This window comes from Anneissia japonica, unplaced genomic scaffold (assembly GCF_011630105.1).
Source record: "Anneissia japonica isolate Jap-2015-1 unplaced genomic scaffold, ASM1163010v1 scaffold1489_len2284818_cov182, whole genome shotgun sequence".
Taxonomy (NCBI): Eukaryota; Metazoa; Echinodermata; class Crinoidea; order Comatulida; family Comatulidae; genus Anneissia; species Anneissia japonica.
The window spans coordinates 768,471-785,334 of record NW_022698455.1 but is presented as its reverse complement, the minus strand read 5'-3'; positions in this window follow the sequence as shown (position 1 = coordinate 785,334).

The following is a 16,864-nucleotide window of genomic DNA, read 5'->3' as shown; positions in this document are numbered from 1 at the left end:
GGGGGGGGGGGGGGGAGGTTCCCCCTGCCCCCACTGGCGCAACCACTGTTTATAACTCGATCGTGTCCATTGTGCCATTCATTGATATATCTCCAGCCGTGTAGCATTTAGCCCTTTTGTAAACACTCCGTGGCAACTCAAACCGGCCATGCCCAAAATTATGTAGTTGCAACGCATGTGCTAAAATGTTTCGTTGTAAACGCAATCGAGTTTAGGAAAAGGAACGTGTAATCCAAGGAGTGTTCGATTTTGACTTTTTTAGAGAGTTCTATAAAATATGTGAAAACTTGTGATATTTTACAACAGGAAGAACAACGTTTAGAAGAAATAATGAAAAATGTTCAGTATTACGACTCATAGGCCCACTAATACTAATAGTATTCCTAATACTAATGGTATTAATAGTACTAATACTATGATTCGGGAAAACGCATTATAAGCCAAAATTATAGTTTTGAGGTATTGAGCAAAACGCGTTTCTTATCAGTCCTTTGTTGTGGAAATGAATTCTATTGATTGTTTTGTGTAAATGTGCTACACAACAGAAATACATAGGGTACTTCACTTTTTTAATTATTCTTTTACTATAACCCAGTCAAAATGGACATAATTCGCTTTTCCGAATTATGTCCAATTTGACCAATTAAACCAATTAAGCAGGAACAATCTCATGTTAGACATTATATCCTGTTCTAAGAAAGTATAATACATACACCAAGTATTGAAATACACACCATCGTGTTGGGATTCAATATTTCGACATTAATTATGTCACCATCAGGAATGAAAAAATTATCCATATTAGCAAGCTTATATGCACCAGTACCAAAAGTGTTTAACCAATCAAAACATTGCCTCTAGTAGGTGACATAGCAGTGATTTAAAAAACAAAAAGATTTAAAAAAGACAAAAGATCAAAGCATTCTTACTCTAATGATCAAAGATACCTACAAAAACAAAGAAAGCTCTTTTGAAGCTCTGAGCCCATTGTTAGCCAAAGGGTGTAGTCTACGTATAGCGAACGCTTCTTTAAACAATAGGATAGACCAGTTTCGGGAGCTGTCAATAATGTTAGTACTAGAAAATATTAAACCCAATTTATTACTTACATTACAGACGACATTATCATTTTCAAGTATACCCTGTAATCCTAAAACATATTGGAATGCCTCACAGTCTTTAACACGATCAAATATAACACTATCAGATCGTGAAGAATGTTCTTTAAGTCTAGTTAGTAAGCACCTATCTGTCTTACCAATATAAACACTATTGCAGCCTGGACATTTAAAATGACAGACAACAGAACTTCTGTACTCCTTATGGGTTTGATCCTTAGTAGATATAAAATGAGAAACATTTTTATACTGCCATAAAGTTATGAATTTTACCTCTTTAATTAAGTTTTTCTTTACCTTATTTAAACATCTACGTAAAATATATCCTGTTCTGTCAGTAGAATGCATGCGTTAGATTTCAGGTCTAATGTAAAATAACAAGTTAAAGTGATTTTAACCAGGACTTTAGGGGTTTAAATTCCATTTTGTCCAAATAACGAAACAAAGCAATAAAAGAAAGTTTTGAGGGGTTTTATATCATTTACCAACATTATTGCAATAGCATTGCACTAATGTGTATGATCTAATTTACTAAATTTGTATTCCCCCTAAAATATAAAAGTATGGTACACTGTAAAATATAAATTAAATACTATCCATGACACTACAGCAAAACATTATTGTTAGTGAGTTTATACGATATGAATGATCAATTTATTTAAATTCAGCATGAAGAATATCCTCCTAACTTACTACACAAAAAATAAATACCCAACTTGAAACATTTTTTAAGGCCCATATAAATATGTATTTCTCAAAATTATCTCTAAATAATAAGGAAGTGCACTCAATTTAGTATTAATAAATTTTCTAAATAGCGTAGATGTCATGTCTGAATTCCATGCATTTGACTTGGAAAGTCCATGTAAAGCCTAAAAAGTTTGATGTGTATTGTTTTGTTTTGTTGTTGTTGTTGTTGTTGAATAATCTTAATTACATATGATAACAGTTAATTATATTACAGTCGACGATTTATATAATGACCACAAACATATTTCAACTTATAAAAGGTTTGAGGATGTTGTTATAAAACATTAACAAACTCCAAAGTCTTCAAATGAAAACTATCACGACCATGGCTGGCGATCTACCGCGGTCTCATTTTCACATTTATTATTATTAGTTCAACAATGTAAATCTATATTCTCCGCTACGCATTCTATTCTTTCAAATCATCTATGCAATGTGTTTATTTCCTATTACTCTATTCACAATTATTCCACTTGATCCAGAACTCATATTCAAATACCTTCCCATAACACTAATTATTTTCAACATAATATTCGATACTCAGGCCCTACAATGATAAAGAGTTGTTGCTGTTTCTCTTAGTACATTTTCTAAAAAAATAAAATAAATAAAACTACATCTTATATCAAACTACTATATAAATTAATTATCGATATGTTCTATTATATTAAAATTATTGATATGTTCTGCGTTTACATGAACTTCAGCTGTTTATCTATTTATTTATCTATTTTTATACATTTATTTATTTATTACTATTATTTTATTTTTAATTTATTCATTTATTTATTTATTTCTAGTTTTGTTTATTGGGCTTTTCACTTTCTTGTTTAGTCCTTTTAATTATATATATTATTTTCTTTATGTTTGTATCGATTTCTATTACCTTTATGGCATGTCCACCACAAGATTTCTATCTTATCGGGATCATGCCTTCTTCCATAGATTACTTACATTATTAATTTAAATAATATTGTATTGTATATTTATCTGTTTGTTCTATGGAATTAAATAAATGTCTTGAAATGAAAACAAACTGTACAATTATTTCAGAAATGTATCTGTGATATGTTGAATATTACTGCACTCTAGATCGAAACAGAACTTTTCTAAATACTGTACTGTATTAGACACTTTATGCTAATATGCTACCACCTTTATATATTCTTATACGCCTTAAAGGTTCTTGAGGTCTGAGCCTCACTATCGCAAAATGATGAATTGGGAGAGGGACAGCAAGGCCCGTTACATGTCCTAAAGGTGTATCATGGTTATACCTGTATGGCATGTAGCATTTAGGCCTCAATCAACCCATATTTGCACTCAAAGCAATTTAATGGTGCTACGGAAATAATTTATTTACAGTGGATACTTGAAGACTAAATTCATACCAAATATACGAGATGTTAATTTTATGAATGCTTGAGGGCAAACTCGGTTGTTAAACACCTTGCTTATTGGCTTTCTGTTTGTTAGCTGGGGCGTACTTTAAGGAACATATAGGTCTTATTTGCACTAAAGGCAAATTACGAAATGGATAATAGACCATAATGACTCAAAAAGCAATGAAATAAATTGAATTGATAGGGGCCTATGTATTCGTATATTTAATACAATTTGCCGTCTAATTCTAGCCCGTTTTGGAACCTGGAATTTGGGGTAGTCTCCGATTTTAGTCTCCAATTAGAAGGTTTGCTAGTGTTAAAAGATTGAAGATGGTTATTTAGTACTTTGAATTAGAGGGGTCTCGAATTAGAGGGTGCACTGTATATAATATAAAATAAAAACAATATCTTGTATTTTTTGTACGCCCTTAAAGGCTTTAAGATAGTATAATACATACTCCAAGTATCGAAATGCACGCCATCGTGTCGGGATTCAATATTTCGATGATATTCCTGATGATGACATAATTAATGTCGAAATATTGAATTGCGACACGATGGCATGATTTCGATACTTGGAGTATGTATTATATTATCTTAAATGTCCCTAAGAAATTATTGATAATTTATTTTGTGTATAACCGAAATTTAATGATTCGCAGATAATGGGACCAAATTTCTTTCCAGAAATGTCTATAAAATTCGACAGTAATACCATCAGTGCCTGCGAGATTTATTAAGATGCATTGCCATGATAGCTATTTCTCATTCTGGTAAAGTAAGTTCACCTTCCAAGGACTCTTTTTGCTCTTCAGCCAGGGACGCTGTATTTATGTTATTTAAATATGTAATGCATTCATTCATGACTCTACATGGTTATCAACCATTATATTGGAAATAAGCAAAAAGTCTAGTAGTCGCCTATAAATTTGGTTTTCTTTCCTGCACCAAGTAAATTGCATTTTTTGGGGATTAAGCTCGCACCATATATCAACAAGTTGCAGCATATCAATAAAGCGTTTCACTGTATAAGCTGATGTGTCAACATCAAAATATGTACGATTAAAACCCGGGGTGCTCGGGTACCGAAATGACCATTGTACATTTTAAGTGCTGCAGTTATCTGTATAAAAATTAATTAGATATACAGGTGGCATATTGCCTGGGTGTGTCACTATGGCATGATACGCTTGAAAGCAAAGACTAAAACATCACAACTTCTATTCAGAGAATTTCTCTTTGCTGATGATGCCGCAGCGGTCTCCAATTCAGAAAAAGGTTTCTAATCTTTAATGAATAAAATATCTTTAGCCTGTAATGAATACGGACTTATTTTAAGTATACCGAAAACACAGGTGATGGCTGTCAATACAGTCATCTCGCCAACCATCACTATCGACTTTCAGCAACTGGAAAACGTTAACAATTTTACTTACCTTAGTTCCAAGCTCAGTTATGACCTATCACTTGATCCTGACCTTGCTCCATTTGCACAAAGCCACTGCTACATTTGCACGTCTTCAAAAGCATGTGTGGAAAAACAACTACCTTACCATCAGTACAAAAATAAAAGTTTACCCTGCCTACGTTCTTAGTATACCCTGCTGTATGGCAGCGAAGCGTGGACAACGTATGCCCGACACGAGAAAAGACTTAACACCTTTCATATGAGCTCTCTGCGACGCATCTTGGGTATAAAGTGGCAGGATAATATCACGGATATCGAGGTGGTCCGTATATTTTAGACTATGGTTGTATAAAAATAAAAAACATACATTGTATACATTTGGGAAATTGAAAAGCAAAGTTTATTTGAGACTATTTGATAGCAGTTATTGCGATTGAATGGAGTTCGAAGAACTCCATTGCACACATGAAATTAATAGGCTATGTGTAAAACATTTTGTTACTTAGCGTACTAACTATTTTCTTGTCATAACTGAAAAATTGACAAGACACGAATTGTCAATATATTTTCCGATTTTTAACTGTAAATCATTAAAGATGATGATAATGATTGTCCCAAAAAATAGCAGTAATGTTTTGTTTGAAACACAATAAATAAGAAAAAATATGGCCAAGACGGCAGCAGTGACGTAATTTGACGAAGACAGCTGTACCATGAAACACTAGTAAGTTGTGTAATTAGGCAAAATAATTTTCAAAAGTGAATAAAGTGGCGTTTCTAGGAAACCACAATATAGTATCAGAAGCATGAAATATACATATCCGTGATGTAATGACAAAAATATTGTTGTTAAGAACCCAAAGAGAATAAAGAAAGGAATGCTAAGGTATGTGGTGTACACACCCGATGCAACAATAGTCCTTGATGGTTTTATATTAGGCTATATGTGTTCACTACGCATTTATATACTTACCTCTGTCGGTGGCTATAAGATTAGTTTATCCTGAAAGATAATACAGTATATAAACATTTTATTGACGACACTCAAGTTCATGTCAAAATTGTACAAATACATGATACTTATAAAGAAATAACAAAAAATATACAATGAATAACAACAACAACAACATTAATGTTAATTGAATGCTTACGTCGTGTTGGTCTTCACACGCAACCGGCCATGGGGTCACACGGTACTCAGTTTCGTATACTGCTTTGGGTAGAGAGACCCAGGGCGTTTCCTTTTTCACCAAGGAATATGCGCAGTTGTTTAGCTAACAATGTGCAATAAATGTTCAACACCTGGGGAGGAAGGTGCATTTTTGCTGATCACGTTCTGGTGCCTGGCCTACTGTACTGTTACCGGGGGTAAGCCAATAGCGGTACAGTACAGTACAGTACAATTATATGTGGCAGAACATACAGTAATGATGACGGCCGAGCACCTGGAAAAACAGTTTCGAATGAAATCAATTGAAATAAGAACAATTCACTAGCATATACGGCTGTTGTGTGTGTGGATTTTAGAAATCCAAGAACTACAAGGTTTGTGGGCGTAAATTTGATAACACAAATTAAGGGTACCACCATCACCACACCCTTCCAATTACAGCTCACATTGAATTCTCAGTCGAGAAAAACAGGTAATTAAAGTTTGTCTTGCAAATTCACATACAAAGCTAAATATAAATCTAAGCTTCCGCTTTCGATTGTACTTTCGCACACTCGCCGCAGACGGCGGCGTTCCAGGAACCTTGTGTTGAGGATGAAGAAATTATAATACAGAAGTTATTTTCAAGTTGAACGCATTAAATAAATTACTCTCCGCTGAGGGCGTCGTTCCGGGAACTTTGCGACAAGAATGTAGAATTAATACAGAAGTCATTTTCAAGTTGGGCACATTGAATAAATTACTCTCAACACCAAACAATCACACTAAAGTTTCATTACTAAGTATGAGGCATACAAGAAATCAAAAAAATTTTTAATATACTATACTACACGTGGCACTCAAACAATCGAATCACGCATCACCTAGTTGATAGTAGACAAAATGCTCTAGGTCACTGCAAATAGTACTATCCATTCTAACTGTCGATACAATGTTCGATAATAACCGAAACTGAATAATAGGTTGAACTAATTTGAATACCGTCACATACATTGTGCATAACACGATCATAATGCGCTGGGCAATATACAATTCGTTTATGCGTCCAACATGCATAAGCACAGACCTACATTTATCTGTATCTGCACTGTTATAGTATTTTGTGTAATACAATTGATACATGCAAATGGTACAAAATGCGACCAATACAAAGTTTACGCAGTCGTTGGTGATAATGCTATAATACAATGCTTCGTGTATCTTGGAAAATCAAATAATCATAACCAAACGCTGAGTATAGCTTGGAAAAAAGATGGAGAATATAATTCGGAAGCAAATAAATTAAATGATTCGTTAACTCTTCAAATGGACGACGTTTACAGAACTGAGTTATATTTCCAGAACTTGACTCTCTCTTGCAGTGGTTCTTATACTTTTACATACAAATATTACTCCGGGATAGATGAATCTGATGCGATTCAACTCCATGTGCAACCGATACCTATGGAACCTAAATGCTATTCAGATAAAGAATATTATGTCAGCGGTGAGAACATTACCTTAAAGTGTCAGGCATTTACATATCACACACTGCATTTATACTGGCTAAAATCAATATGTAACTTGCTACAGCGTAGTGCTTCTAACACAAGCGAAGGGGACACAACTATAGCAACATTACGGTTTATAGCGGATGAAAGTATAGATAATGTGGAATGTATATGTGCCATGGATTACGAGATCGGAAAAACACACGGTCCAAAGTTTTGCACTATACAACTTGTCATTAAAAGACAATTGAGTGTCAAAATTAAAGTACCAATTTTAAAGCCTGGTAAACCAGCAGTACTAAAGTGTGTAATTCATCAGAATGATGATCAATCAATTACGAATTCCATAGAAAATACACACTCAATTACTAATAAACCCAACATTAACTCATATAATGGAGTGTATTTTAAGTGGTCTTCAAAAAATTCAGTACTGAATAGAAGTATTGCGAAGAATAGTAGATTTAACACTCTAACTATTTTAAATGTCTCGAATGAAATCATTGGAGCAGTTGTCAATTGCACAGCAGTGGTTAACGAATCAGAAGGTTCAGCGTCAATCGTACTCGATGGCGAATTTACGCAAGGGAGCAGCATACGCTTACAAAATGTTAGCACCTCTCTTCTTGCAAGTCATGTAAATGTTAATTATATATTCGCCATAATAGCAGTTGTGAGTATAATAAGCCTAATGATTATCATTAGTGTATCATTAAAATGCATTTATGCTAGATGTGTAAGAAGACACCGAGATCAGCAAATTAAATTAGAGACCATTCAAGCTATCATTCGCAGTGATAACAGTACCATTCATCCATCACAAATTTCAATAGCTGATGATCTCAGTGGTTCAGGTACTTCAGATGGGCGGACTGCGATATCTAGGATAAGACGTACAGGAAGTACTGACACACTTCCATCTCTCCCAGAGGTGATCGGTTTTGCAAGCAGATCCATTGCAACTGTGCAGGAAGAAGAAGATGACACACACACGGAGGAAGAACGGAGTGAAGTTTCGAAATATCCGTTGTATGAAGAAATAAATGATGTTGCATACAGAAGTGGGCAAATTAAACAAAGCAATTCTGATATAATGATCATCAGAACTCCAACAACGAGACAACCCGTCGATGAGCGTAATCAACTGTCTGACTTTGACTTGAGCGACGTGTTTTCCGACTCGCAATATAGTGAACTCAATATGGAAATCAGTACTGTAAAACAACATTCAGAACAGAAACATATGGCAAGATTGTTGGAACACGACGGAGAATTAGGCAATTAGTGCCTATCAAATTATATCAACGGAAAGGCTTGTCGATGAACGTAAACAACTTCCTGTGATATTTCTTAACAGAGTCTTGTCGGATCCAAAATAAAACTACGTTTACAGACATCAACTCTACAAAAGGTGACATTAAAGGTAGGACAGGAACGAAGACTTCTAGAATTAACATGCAAACCAAACAGATGTACAAGATCACAACTAAAGTACGAGTTAACACATTTATAGAGAAAAACCATATCGTGAAATAAAAATCTATTCCTAGGACACATTAATTTTCAAGGGCGATTAAAACATTTTTCAAAAAACCTAATAAACTTAAGATACATCCTATCGATACGAATTAACTGCTGTCTCTTATACACATCTAGATGTGTATAAGAGACAGGTACTAAAGTGTGTAATTCATCAGAATGATGATCAATCAATTACGAATTCCATAGAAAATACACACTCAATTACTAATAAACCCAACATTAACTCATATAATGGAGTGTATTTTAAGTGGTCTTCAAAAAATTCAGTACTGAATAGAAGTATTGCGAAGAATAGTAGATTTAACACTCTAACTATTTTAAATGTCTCGAATGAAATCATTGGAGCAGTTGTCAATTGCACAGCAGTGGTTAACCAATCAGAAGGTTCAGCGTCAACCGTACTCGATGGCGAATTTACGCAAGGGAGCAGCATACGCTTACAAAATGTTAGCACCTCTCTTCTTGCAAGTCATGTAAATGTTAATTATATATTCGCCATAATAGCAGTTGTGAGTATAATAAGCCTAATGATTATCATTAGTGTATCATTAAAATGCATTTATGCTAGATGCGTAAGAAGACACCGAGATCAGCAAATTAAATTAGAGACCATTCAAGCTATCATTCGCAGTGATAACAGTACCATTCATCCATCACAAATTTCAATAGCTGATGATCTCAGTGGTCCAGGTAGTTCAGATGGGTGGACTGCGATGTCTAGGATAAGACGTACAGGAAGTACTGACACACTTCCATCTCTCCCAGAGGTGATCGGTTTTGCAAGCAGATCCATTGCAACTGTGCAGGAAGAAGAAGATGACACACACACGGAGGAAGAACGGAGTGAAGTTTCGAAATATCCGTTGCATGAAGAAATAAATGACGTTTATTTATTTATTTCATTTCATCAAACCAACAGCGAAACATCTCCACTAACAGGCTTGTAAAATATATAAAATGTATATATATCAAATATATAGACGAAAGAGTAAAAAATCTCACCTATTCAAATGATTAATAATAATAGAACGAAATATAGACAAACTATTGTGAAAAATGTCAATATTAGAGGTTAAAATAAGAGAATTATATTGAAGAGAAAGTCTAGAAATAAAACTACGTTTACAGACATCAACTCTACAAAAGGGGACATTAAAGGTAGGACAGAAACGAAGACTTCTAGAATTAACATACAAACCAAACAGATGTACAAGATCACAACTAAAGTACAAGTTAACACATCTATAGAGAAAAACCATATCGTAAAATAAAAATCTATTCCTAGGACACATTAATTTACAAGGGCGATTAAAACATTTTTCAAAAAACCTAATAAACTTAAGATACATCCTATCGATACGAATTAACTGAGATTCGGATGCAACTGAGATGTTGCATACAGAAGTGGGCAATTAAACAAAGAAATTCTGATATAATGACCATCAGAACTCCAACAACGAGACAACCCGTCGATGAGCGTAATCAACTGTCTGACTTTGACTTGAGCGACGTGTTTTCCGACTCGCAATATAGTGAACTCAATATAGAAATCTGTAAAACAACATTCAGAACAGAAACATATGACAAGATTGTTGGAACACGACGGAGAATTAGGCAATTAGTGCCTATCAAATTATATCAACGGAAAGGCTTGTCGATGAGCGTAAACAACTTCCTGTGATATTTCTTAACAGAGTCTTGTCGGATCCAAAATATAATGAACTCAACGAAAATACCACCAAGACAAAACACCAATCACTAGAGATTTACACCTCAGGAGTGATTAAAGATGGCGAAGAATTATTGCATAACACCAATGAAAATATTACAAGTTTAACTAATGAAATAAAAACCAGATAAAATACCTGTCGGCATTATACTCGATAATACTGATGTCAAATAAATAAACCAGGTTTACCCAGTGTCAATCATAGAAAATATCAGCATGAACCAAAAACAACAAGGTCTTCAGACACAACTGATTAATCCAAGGTTGGACACAGCAATATAAAATTTTATAATACGGTAAATGGCAGAAACTTACAATTTCTAGAGCATGTGTTAGTGTAGTAGTGGTACAAGATTTACATGTAACCTAACAACTAATGAAGAATGTAGAATTACTTTACCATAAAGGAAGGGAAAATAACGCAGACATAAGCTAGATAAATTTCAATTATGATTAGGTACCTATTAGACGGTATGCAGAAATACAATAGTGTGAAAGACGTAAAACGGCTGATCATGGAAGTTTACACTAATGGCAACAGACCTATAACAATAATAATAAAAAAGATAAATGGTAATGTACTTAAGTGAAATATGTGTATGAATATGATTGTTTCAATACAATGTAATATAAAGCAGATACGTAGTCTTAGGCCTATCAACATTTTGTTAGTGAATATTCCTTCTAGAGCTATTTATTTCTAGAGTTATTTAAAGCTGTTTAAGCAATTAAGGGATTCAACTAAATTTGTAAACAGCGGCTCTTGTATAATAGGTATAGAAGCTAAGTAGTATCTTAAAAGATCACTCGACTTAGCTCTGCCCACTTTATTGCATGGAAATGAGCAGAGAACAAAAGTTCAGCAGCGCTTAAGTCAGTTTACGCTTAAGTATAAATATGTCACCTCCAGTAGTTGTTCAGAGGCTTTCGTTTATTAGCGAAATGGAGAGCATCCTCTTTATAACAGACAATGCGTACAGACAATTGCAACGAGTGCGTAATCATTTTTACCACAAGGCCAATAAGTTCATCATTAAAAAATACCAAAATGTTAATATTTTTTTCAGAAAAGAGCATTTAAATGAAAAATAGAATCGTATATTTCAACTTGAATTTTGACAAATTTGATAAAACTCGATAATTCTAAATTAGCTACTAAACATACAATGATTGAGGATTATAATTTAAAACCAAGTCGTTTTAGCGAGAACACCACATGTGGACTATTCGAAAGTTTAATCTAACGTGGGAGTATATTCCGATCGTACAATACGCAGCCTCAGCAGGCATTTTATTCGAGTGATCTCCTTCTCAATAAAGTAATATTTCCATATGCTATAACGACATTCTCTTGTTTTGATGTTAATACTATGTTCATGTTTTATTTGTTTTTTCCGTTTCGGAAAACAACTAGAGTAGTTTTATGATATTAAATTTATTTTTGTGAAGCTAATGCAAAGATGTTCACGTCTATCATGTAAGCTTTGTAACTCACTGACAACGCTTCCTCATTGTACGTACGCGACAATCTCAAATTTTGACTTAGTTGTATCGTACCTACTATAGATTAAATAAAGTATATAGATAAAATTAGTATTTATTTATTTGTATAGCCTAATCATTATCATTTTAAACATACACATTTCAAATAAACGCTTCTGGGCTTTTGTTGATAAGAGTTTGGAGGGAGGCGTGCTTTTGTGTGTGTGTGTGTGTGTGTGTGTGTGTGGGTGTGTGTGTGTGTGTGTATCAATAACAAATATCAATAGTCATAATCTACGTAAAGGAGGGTTATTCATAAGGTTCGCTAGTTCATATATTAAAACCGAAAGATATCTTGATTATAATTCAAAAGACGGTTCGCTAGTAATTATACAATGAGAGGAAAATCCTATATCTTTTCCATTTTATCCCTCACAGAACACGCTCCTGTTCTCTCCGTCTCAAATTCCCACCCTTCATTTTTTCATTCCTCATTAATGTCTATTCTCCAATATAGGTGAGATTAAGTAGCGGAATATGGGATGTGAGAAATGTGAGATAGGGAAATGTATGGGTGGAATGGCGTGACAGTCTTCACTAAATCTCCTTTAAGTCAAGAAAACTAAAACCACCAAATATGGCTTCTGAGCCTTCTCTTCCATTGCAATCACATTGTAGAATGCCCTCACAGAAAATATAAAAAATGCTTATTCAAATCACTGCTAAAGCACAGCCGTTCACTGAAAATTTTTCAAGTTGCCTTTAAACTGCTTCTATCATTTCATTATTCTTTCTTGTTCTATTTTGTATGGAAGGCAATCGCCGCCAAAAATACAGTTACAAACAAACAACCTACTCGCAGAAACGAACAACCTACTTACAGAAACGAACAACCAACTCGCAGAAACAAACAACTTACACGCGCAGAAACGTAGTCGCAAAAATGAATGAGCACAGTACTCGCAGAAACGGACAACGGAATCGTCCATTTTAAGTTAGGTAAGCAAAACCTCTCATCTTGATGCTAACACATACCCAGGAAATAATTTCATATTTCTTTTATATGACGAATAAATGAATCTGAATCTGAATGTAATTTTCTTCCTAAGCATATTATAGGCCGAGTACTGTCGGTGTACATCACAAAACACCTAAATCCTATTTAATATCGGGTTGGCAAGGTGATATAAGACCCCAACAAAATACCCCACCCCTCCCCCACCCCATCCCTAATTCCCATCTTAATTCACTGACCAAACTTCTTAATAAAACATATGATAGTACTGGAAACAAAATCTGATATGATGTTTACATTGATAATGGTGTTGCCAAACCTCAAGTTATATGCCTTCCCCACTTTTACCCCCTACCAATACCCGTAACCCACCTCTACACCTTGCCCAACTTTAATATATATTTATTCCATCTAATAATCAACGAAACTTGGTGAAAAAATGTACTGACAGTATGGAAAAGCATATCCAGGACCTGGTGTGTGGGTTGCCGGGTTTTATGGTGATATCTCACAAACACCCAGTGGCGGATAATGGCAAAATATGATCGTTAAAGTTGAAAGTCGGTGCTATAAAAACAACCTAAAGCATAATGCCAGCAAAAGCAAATAATTGGTGTTTAACTTAACTTCCTATCATGGTGGGTAACTTGACTTCTAATTACTTAGGTGTCTCTATCGACAAAGTTGAAAAAGTGTATGAAAAAGAAATTTTCAAGAACTTAAGAAACTTCATTGTATTACTAAGGATTTGTCTCGCCAAGTCAATAATAGGCTCCACCATAACAATTCAGGTAGAAAACGGGAAGTAATTCGCTAACAACCGATTCAATCAATCTATTTAACACCAACTTTAATGGTAACCAATATTAATTAAATTAAATAAATTTATTATTCTTATTTTATTTTTTTTATATATTTTAACATACTCATTGGATTTCGAATATTCATTTCATCATAATGCAAATTTTAATTTGCAATAATGACATAACAATCAATTTTTCTTTATACTTTTGAATTTTCTATGTCCTAATATGCTATACACTGTCTTGGAATTGCTGAATCTGTTTTTACTGTTTTTGATGACTGGCAAACTTATTTGTGACTATAGCAATTATTATTATTATTTTTATTATTATTATTATTATTATTATTATTATTATTATTATTATTATTATTATTATTATTATTATTATTATTATTATTATAATTATTATTATAATTATTTTAATTATTATTATTATTATTATAATTATTATTATAATTATTATAATTATATAATTATTAAGTCAAACAGTGCCCTCTGGAGACTGTGGAATTACAAGAACAGAGATAAAATTACATAAACTCTATGCATAGCATATTCTAATCATTTCTAAATATTTATTTATCTAATTATTATCTATCATAATTATTCTATTACAGAATTCAAACAGTGCCCTCTGGAGACTTGAAACATAAGAATAGAGATAAAATATTACAGTCAAGTCAAATTTCGCATAGAAAACAAAATTAAATTCATATACTGTATGTATTTGGGTAATCAAATTATCAATTGATTTTAATGATGTAAATTATTAACAATAATTATATTTGTTGTCTTTCCATATCTGAAACTGTAATTTATCTTTTTATGTAAAGCACATTCAACAAATGTTATCTGAAAATGCCTTAAAAATAAATTTTTATTATTATTATTATTTATTATTATATTATTTAATATAAATAGCAGGGATTTCAAAAGTTTTGGAACTTAGTAGGAGGCTAAATTTGAAAAGTAGCAGGTGCACACTTTATCATCGAAGTTCAGAGATGTCTAGTAAAATCAGGAAAACCATGAAAACCTATTAATCAAAACATTGATTTTTTTTATGTCAAATAAATTATCTAATTAGGTTTTTGCTGAGACGTTTTACTGTGTAGTACACAACCCATTCAAATTTATAATCAGCTGCTTATGTCTGGGTAGTTGGCTGAGATGTATTTTTAAAAATTATTTATAGCCAAAACCATTAGGTGAGTGATATTTGGCAATGAACCCCAGAATTAAGCTTAGACCTAAAGTGGAAAAAAAAAAACGATGACCGACTTTTAAGCATTTTTGTAGTGCTGTCTCTTATACACATCTAGATGTGTATAAGAGACAGATCATGAGGTCTATGAAAAACTGCCGATAATGATTCTTTGATTTGCTGGATGTTTGACCCACTATTTTGAAATCTTATATTATACAGCTCTCTATATAAAGAAAGCAAAGTGCTATTCTAATACATTATGTAAAAACAACTTAAAAAATTAAATGTTACTTATTTTGGAGTTCTAATTCAATAAATAGCAGGCTAAGTGCAGCACCCCTCTATTACATTCTTCATCACACAGACACTTTGGCAGTGTTAATTTTCAAAAAGAAAAAACAATTTTTTAAATTAAAAATACATTTCACTAAACAAGGTATAAAAAAGTTTCACACTAACTTTTTTTTTGTTTTTGTAAATATTAAATCAGAAACAAACAAATGACCAATCAAAACGGGCCAGGAATACATGCGTCTATCGGACACTCATGTTGTCTTACAAACGCACGTTTGCGTTATGTTTTTAAACTGCTGTTTTGTGGAACATTATCAACAATATCCAAGGGGCAGTGCTCCCCCACCCCTTGTCGGACAGAGCTCGTCAGGCAGTCAGATCATAACAAATATAAAAATAGGCCCACACCAAGCCAACTCATGTCTGTCACAGCTTGAAAGTGCCATTTCCGGCCATCCAGAAGTTCCTATTCTTAAAAAAAAAAATCACATTTGGGAGGGGGAACTCCTTTCCCCCCTCAGGCCTACAAGTTCAAGTTTCCCTGTCGGACAGCTTAGCGCCCCCCCCCCCAACAGAAAATATATCCTAGAGCCGCCACTGCAAAAGGAACATGTAGTCGTTCCAAGTTGTCCAGAATTGATTTAAGTTCATATGAACCTGACCAATGCTTATATATAATACCACTCACTCACTCAATCAACCAACCAATCAATCAATCAATCAATAAGTTGACATTTATTGGTTAATAGGAATTACCTTAAGTGAGGGATAATTGATCAAAAGCACCTGGATTCTACTACCTCGTTTTAAGTTGTATCAGAGTTATATCTCACGCAACCTCTGGAGACGGGAAACATAAGAATAGAAATAAAATTACAGAAACTCATAGATGCATATCATATTCTAATCATTTCTCTAATATTTATCTATTACCTATTATAATTATTCTATTTACAGAAGTCAAAGTGTGCCCTCTGGAGATTGTGGAAACATGAATACTGTAGAGATAAAATCACAGAAACTATAGCATATTCTAATAATTTCTAAATATTTATCTATTATTATAATTATTATAATTATTATATTACGGAAGTCAAACAGTGCCCTCTGGAGACTGTGGAATTACAAGAACAGAGATAAAATTACATAAACTCTATGCATAGCATATTCTAATCATTTCTAAATATTTATTTATCTAATTATTATCTATCATAATTATTCTATTACAGAATTCAAACAGTGCCCTCTGGAGACTTGAAACATAAGAATAGAGATAAAATATTACAGTCAAGTCAAATTTCGCATAGAAAACAAAATTAAATTCATATACTGTATGTATTTGGGTAATCAAATTATCAATTGATTTTAATGATGTAAATTATTAACAATAATTATATTTGTTGTCTTTCCATATCTGAAACTGTAATTTATCTTTTTATGTAAAGCACATTCAACAAATGTTATCTGA